The sequence below is a fragment of the Chrysochloris asiatica genome, unplaced genomic scaffold (assembly GCF_000296735.1).
Source record: "Chrysochloris asiatica unplaced genomic scaffold, ChrAsi1.0 scaffold00243, whole genome shotgun sequence".
Classification (NCBI taxonomy): Eukaryota; Metazoa; Chordata; class Mammalia; order Afrosoricida; family Chrysochloridae; genus Chrysochloris; species Chrysochloris asiatica.
The window spans coordinates 3,875,885-3,883,675 of record NW_006408761.1 but is presented as its reverse complement, the minus strand read 5'-3'; the positions used below and the strand labels follow the sequence as shown (position 1 = coordinate 3,883,675).

Here is a 7,791-nt window from a genome sequence, read left to right as displayed (position 1 = left end):
GTCAAAACAGCTTGGTACTGGTACAATGAAAGATACATAAATCAATGGAACAGAATCCAGAATCCAGAAATTAACCCATCCACATACAGCCAAGTGATTTTCGACAAAGGGCCTAAATATATTGCATAGGGAGGTGATAGACTCCTCAACAGATGGTGTTGGCAGAACTAGAAAGCAATATGTAAAATATTGAAACAACACCTTTACCTCATGCCATATACAAAAACCAACTCACCATGGATTAAAAACCTAAATGTGAATCCCCGAAATATGAAAGCCATCAATGAAAAAATAGGGACAAATTTGAGGGCTCTAATAGAGAGTTCAAATACAAGAATGAAGTTATCAAGGACTTCATTCTTCTTGGATCAACTATCAACACTCATGGAACCAGAAGTCAAGAAATCAAGCGATATATTGCCTTAGATAAATCTGCTGCACAAGACCTTTTTAAAGTGTTGAAGAGCAGAGATGTCATCTTGAAGACTAAGGTGTGCCTAACCCAATCCATGGTATTTTCAATAATCTCATATGCATGTGAAAGCTGGACAGTAAATAAGGAAGACCGTAGAAGAATGGATGCATTTAAGTTATGGTGTTGAAGGAGAATATTGAAAGTGCCATGGGGTGCCAAAAGGACCAACAGATCTGTGTTGGAAGAAGTGCAGCCAGAGTGCTCCTTGGAGGACAGGATGGCCAAACTTCATCTGTCATACTTCGGACCTATTGGCAGGAGGGACCAGTTGCTGGTGAAGGATATCATGTTTGGTAGGGAAGAGGGTCAGAGAAAAAGAGGAAGACCCTCAACGAGATAGATTGTCCAAGTGACAGCATCAATGGACTCAAGCTTGACAACAATAGTGAGATTGGCCCAGGATCGGGCAGTGTTTCATTCTGCTGTGCATAAGGTTGCTATGAGTTGGTACCGACTTAATAGCACCTAACAACAACAACAATACAGAGCACACAGAGACTACCAAACTGTGAAAATTGCACAAACAAAAGAAGACAAAATAGATGATTGGGACATACTAAAAATTAAAAACTTACGTGCATCAAAAGACTTCACCAAAAGAATAAAAAGGGAGCCCACAGAATGGGAGAAAATATTTTGCAACAACACATCAGACAACGGACTAATTTCTAAAATATAAAGGAAACTACAACACTTCTACAAGAAAATGACAAATAACCCAATTTAAAAGTGGGCACAGGACATGAACAGACACCACCAGGGAAGAGATTTGGAAAACCAACAAATATATGAAGGAATGTTCATGTCACTAGCCATTGTTGTTGTTGTTAAGTGTCATTGTGTTGGTATCAACACATAGCAACACTATGCACGACAGAATGAAACACTGCCTGATCCTAGGCCAGCCTCATAATTGTTGCCATGCTTGAGCCCATTGATACTGCCACTTTGCCAATCTATCTAACTAGGGGCCTTTCTCTTTTTTCCTAACCCTGCACTTTACCAAATATGATATCCTTGTCCAGCTAGAGGAACAGAAGATATTTCTTGAAAGAAAGACCATCAGGAAAAATAAAAAATAATAATGGCAGTCTGATTGAACAAGCAGGTTGTTCAAGAGGGAGCCATCAAGGCAAGCAATCAAGTTCCCTCAGGGCAAACTCCCTTCCAAGTCTGAAACTCAAAGGGAATACAGGAGCAGGCCTGTAATCTTGCTGGTAACCACATTGGTCTACCAATAAGGGAAAATGGGGGGAAAACAGCAATGAAGCTGTGAGTTAAGTCCAACCACATTCAATAGACTCCTGTTAACCTGGATTGCAACCTGGTAGGCTAGCAGTATAGCGAGACCTGGGGACCCTGAGTCCATGGACAGGGACATGGTCACAAAGGACTAGAGTGGAGAGTGAAGTATCCAGCTGATAGGAAGTGAAGGGAGATACACAAGAATGTCCATATTTTCAGATAACACCCGTGTGACCTAGCTTCAATGACTGGATATCAGAACTCCACTAAAGAAGAAAGAAGAGGACAAAAAGGTGTAATCTGCTACAATTTGATGAACTTGACCTATACTTATGCATGTAGTAGCTTAAAAGAGGGTCTGAATCATTACAGCCAGGATCATTCCCGTCTCCTCTGTACACAGGGTTGACAGGGATGGGCAATTTAGACATTGGCTACCCAAAATGGGGGGGGGGGGGGTAACAAAGGCACAAAGTGACTGGCTTACAAGTTTTCAAGAGGGAGCCTAGTTCCAGAGGGTGTGGGGGAAGGTAAAATCTCCACTGAGTGGTTTCCACCCTGTCTAGAAGGGACTGGTGAAAGGAGAAGGAATAAGACTTGTGGCTCAATAGTGAACAATTGCTATAAAATACTGATTGTGGATGTTGCAAATGTAAAGGTAGATGTTTTGTAACAAAAGGAGGGGAGTGGTTGATCTTGTAGACCAGGAACAGAGGACCCGGAGACCATCAGGGAAGAAGAGCAGAGTGTGTGCAGGACCCTATCCAGAGAAGCAGCGATGCCAGAGATGGAGGCAGAGACAATGACGTGGAAAGATGAAGCAGCTGGGGACTCTAAATTCAAGGAAGGAGAAGGCTGTGTGCTGGTGGCTGGGGGGCTGGTGTGCAGGGTATACCCTTTGGTTGTTTGAATGGTTATATATTCCTGCATTGGTGTACATTCAAAAACAAAAAAATGAAAGGAAAAAAAAAAAAAAAGATTTGAAACAAATGCTTCCAATGATGCATGGAAAGGATTGTAATCATTGCAATGAAATGAAATATGATAGGATGAATGTAAAGCTGATGCTCTCCCATGTGAATTATCACTAAATTCATAATAAAACTTAAAAAGAAAGAAAGAAAGAAAGAAACAATCTATGATGGCTATGGGGAATAGTAAGGAAGGAAATTATTCAGTGGTAAAGGGTAGATGCTGTTAATATGGGGGCCAGGACAGGCATATACAACAAGCAGAAGGTTAACAGACAAAATATAAAGGTAGTGGGAGACATGAGGGGAATGCAATAGTTAAACTGAATAGTGGTAAATGCTGTTAACTGTTGGTACATGGAGGGGATTGCAATCATTGTAATGAAGCAAAAGATACAATTTGCTGAATGTAAAACTGATGATCTACTCTGTAAACCTTCATTCAATTCACAATAAAAAGTTAAAAGAAAATAACAACCAAAAAATTGAAATCTTTCAATAAACTGATGCAGCACTGGAGCCACTCACTCATCTATGCCAAGAAATTTGGAAGACAGCTAGCTACCTGGCCAACTAATTGGAGGATTCCATCTTTGTGACGTTCCAAAGAGAGGTGACCCAACAGAATGGAGAAATAATCATATAATATCATTAATAACCCATGCAAGTAACATATTGTTAAAGATAATTCAAAAAATGGATGAAACAATACATTGCCAGGAAATTGCCAGAGGTCCAAGCCATATCCACAGGAGGATGTGGAATGAGGAACATCACATAGGCACAGTACCAAAAATAATTTGCTGATGCTCAACCATTTCAAGAGGTATCATATGATCAAGAACCTATGATATTGAAGGAAGAATTTCAAGATGCACTGAATGTACTGGTGAAAACATAGCTCCAGGAATTGAAGGAATGCTAATATAATGTTTCAACAAACTAATGCAGCATACTGTAGGCACTCACTCATCTACACCAAGAAATTTGGACGACATCTAGCTGGCCAACTGATAGAAGAGATCCATATTTGTGTGCACTACAAAAAAAAAGATTACCCAGCAGAATGTGAAATTCATAGGAAAGTATCATTGATATCACTACATGCAAATAAATTTTGCTGACGGTGATTCAAAAACAATTGCAGCAGTACATCAAAAAGGAGCTACCAGAAATCAGAAAAGAGAACATGGAACAAGGGATATCATTGCTGATGTCATATGGATCTTGGCTAAAAGCAGAGAAAGAGGTTTACTTGTACTCTATTGACTATGCAAAGATATTAGATTGTGTGGATCACAACAAACTATGGCTAACATTTCAAAGATTGAGTATATCAGGAGACTTAATTGTGCTCATGAGAAACCTATATAAAGACCAAGAGACTGTTGTTTTTCTAGAGCAAGGGGATGTTTAATGGCTTAAAATCAGGAAAGTTGTTCTCCAGCACTGTAGCCTTACATCATACTTATTCAATCTATCTGATAAGCAAATAATTCAAGAAGCTGGATTACATGAAGAAGCACATGGTGTCAGGATTGGAGGGAGACTCATTAACAGCCTGAGATATGCAGATGACACAGCCTTGCTTGCTAGAAGTGAAGGGGACTTGAAATACCTTCTTGTGAACACTAAAGACTATGGCCTTCTGTGTGGATTGCATCTAAATAAAATCAAAAGCCTCAAAAATAATAAATAGATAATATCTTGATAAATGAAGAAAAGATTGAAGTTGTCAAAGACTTCCACAATCAATACTCATGAAAACAGCAGTCAAGAAATCAAACAAAATTTTTCATTGGGCAAATCTGATGCACAAAACCTCTTTAAAATTTTCAAGACGAAGATATCAGTTTGAACTTTCCTGACCCAAGTCATGGTATTTTCAATAGCCTGATATGCATGGAAAACTGTTTGTGAAGATGGAAAACCTTAGAAGAATCAATACATTTGAATTATACTGTTGGAAAATAATGTTAAATGTACTACCACATCAAAAAAATCTGTCTTGGAAGAATTATAGCCAGAATGCTGCTAAGAAGCAAGGACGGCCAGATTTCATCTCTAATATTTTGGACATGTTGTCAGGAAGAATCAGTCCATAGAGAAGGCCATCATGCTTAGTGAAGTTGGAGGGTCTGAGAAAAAGAGGAAGACCTTCATCAAGGTGGATTGACACACTGTCAACATATATGGGCTCATACATGACAACAATTGTGAGGATGGTACAGGACCAGGAAGTGTTGGGTTCTGTTGTGCATATTGTCACTAATAACAAGTATGTGTCTCATATACTTAGGCTGTTCATTTTTATTCTGCCAGTGTCTAAACAGATGAAAGGCACAGGACATGCAGAGTCAAGATTAAGCCTGATTTAAGGATTCTGCCCTACAGAGGTCTACTTTTAAGTTGTGAGCTCTGAGCATACATTGCATATGAAAATGAGTACTGCTTGTTCAGTCACCTTAGGTTTGGGATCTATTCCATCTCCTTCTAACACAATGATGTTCCAAAGATGTGGGTGGAGATCAGTATTCTCTCTGTGACATACTTATGAAACCATCTGTTGTACCCATAGATGTTTGAAGCACACACACGTCACTTTTAACAGACTTCTAAAATATCCCTTTATCTCTTCTATCCCTTAAACTGTATGCATGGATAGTCTAACAACCACAATATGTTCTGTGAAATACCACCAAATATGATGTGGACATTGTGTGAACACCATATTATATTTACTATATGTTTGTGTATATCAAAGTTACCTTCACTTAAGATTCTCTGGCTCTCCATTAGCACCCAGAGTATTGTGGTTTACAAACTTGAACCTGCAATTGGTGCTCTCTGAGCATCCCTAGGAGCCTGGTCAGAATCAAAAACTCTGAGGGACAAACTGAAAAAAAGCAGTTAAGTGACTCTCCACAGGCACCAACCTACAGGGTGTCTGGGCAAGGTATTCACCATTGTCACTTGTGAGAGCGATGGCAGCCACTGCCAGGGAGCAACAAGCTGGGCCATGACACAGGAAGTACAACCGAGCCAAAGTGGGAGCAGAATTGTGTCTGTCACAGTGCCACCCAATCAAAGCAAGCTTGACTCCTAACAGCCCTTCCAAGCAAGACCCTTCTCCCTGCCCCACAGATATAGTTAGACATTGCCAAAACAGACAATACGTAGTGCATACCTGGAGTTCTAGAGTCCTTGTGTGATGCTATATGATAAATACTGGACCACAAAGGTCAGTTTAAACTGCAAGGTTGTCAGGTCAAACTCACCAGCTCCTAGGAAACCCTATTCAGGGTCACTATGAGTCAAAACTGACTCAATGACATTTAACAAAAACAGCCTGTATTCTGTTCTAGTCTCTCAGTCACTGATATATGACTTACCAGTTGATTTTTGTAGTTTTTGTTTGCTTTTAATGGTTATGTAACCTTTCTAAGAATGTAATCTATTTATATGATTTATCATAATAATACTTTACATATTTAGTTTCTTTATACTCATTCTTTTATTACAGTGGGTTAAGGTCAATTTTACCAAAATAAGAGAAAATTTGTAAGTTAGAACCCAAGAGTCAAACAATATGGAGAATGCCAATTTGCCACAGTAAGGGTCAATGTGATTAATGTAATTAGGCCTCATGTATAATTGTACCAAAAGGAAATGGTTAATGTTCAATCATTTCAAGAGATACCATATGAACAAGAGCCAATGATACTCAGAGAGGAAGTCCAAAGTGCATTGAAAGAAGTGGCAAAGAACAAGGCACCAGGAATTGATGGAATCAAAATTGAAATCTTTCAGGAAAGTGAGGCGGCACAGGAGGCACTCACTCATCTCTGCCAAGAAATTTGGAAGACAACTGTCTGGCTGACTGATTGGAAGAGATCAATGTTTATGCCCATTCCAAAGAGAGGTGACCCAACAGAATGTGGAAATCATCGGACAATCTCTTTGATATCTCAAGCGAGTAAAGTTTTGCTAAAGATAATACAGAAATGGCTGCAATCATACATTGACAGAGAACTTCCAGAGGTTCAAGCTGGATTCAGAAGAGGCTGTGGAGCAAGAGATATCATTGCTGATGTCCTATGGATCTTGGCTGAAAGCAGAGAATATCAGAAGGATGTTTACCTGTGCTTTATTGACTACACAAAGGCTTTAGATTGTGTGGATCATGACAAGCTATGGACAACATTGAGAAGTATGAGTATTCCAGAACACTTAATTGTACTTCTAAGAAATCTGTACCTAGACCAAGAAGCAGTTGTTCGAACAGAACATGGGAACACTGAATGTTTTAAAATTGGGAAAGGTGTGAGACAGGGTTGCATTCTTTCACCATACTTATTCAACCTGTATGCTGAGCAAATAATACGAGAAGCTGGGTTCTATGAAGAAAAACATGGCATCAGGATTGGAGGAAGACTCATTAACAACCTGCGATATGCAGATGATACAACCTTGCTTGCTGAAAGTGAAGAGGACTTGAAACATTTACTTATGAAGATCAAAGAGCACAGCCTTCGATATGGATTACATCTCAATGTCAAGAAAACAAAAATCCTCACCACTGGACCAATAAACAACATTCTTATCAATGGAGAAAAGATTGAAGTTGTCAAGGACTTCATTCTTCTTGGATCAACTATCAACACTCGCGGAAGTAGCAGTCAAGAGATCAGACGACGTATTGCACTCGGCAAATCTGCTGCACAGGAACTTTTTAAAGTATTGAAGAGCAGAGATGTCAGCTTGATGACTAAGGTGCGCCTGACCCAGGCCATTGTGTTTTCAATAGTCTCATAGGGATGCGAAAGCTGGACAGTGAATAAGGAAGATCGTAGAAGAATTGATGCCTTTGAGTTGTGGTGTTGGAGGAGAATACTGAAAGTGCCATGGACTGCCAAAAGAACCAATAGATCTGTTTTGGAAGAAGTGCAGCCAGAGTGCTCCTTGGAGGCCAGGATGGCTAAGCTTTGTCTCTCCTACTTTGGACATATTGTCCGGAGGAAACAATCACTGGAGAAGGATGTCATGCTGGGTAGGGTGGAGGGTCAGAGAAAAAGAGGAAGACCCCCAACGAGATGGATC

General features: G+C 39.8%; 1 pseudogene; it reads right to left on the bottom strand.

Annotated features, from left to right (window-relative positions):
• LOC102831303 overlaps window positions 1-5,487 on the bottom strand; it is a 10,908-nt pseudogene extending 5,421 nt beyond the window's left edge.
• Between the last annotated feature and the right edge of the window lie 2,304 nt (window positions 5,488-7,791).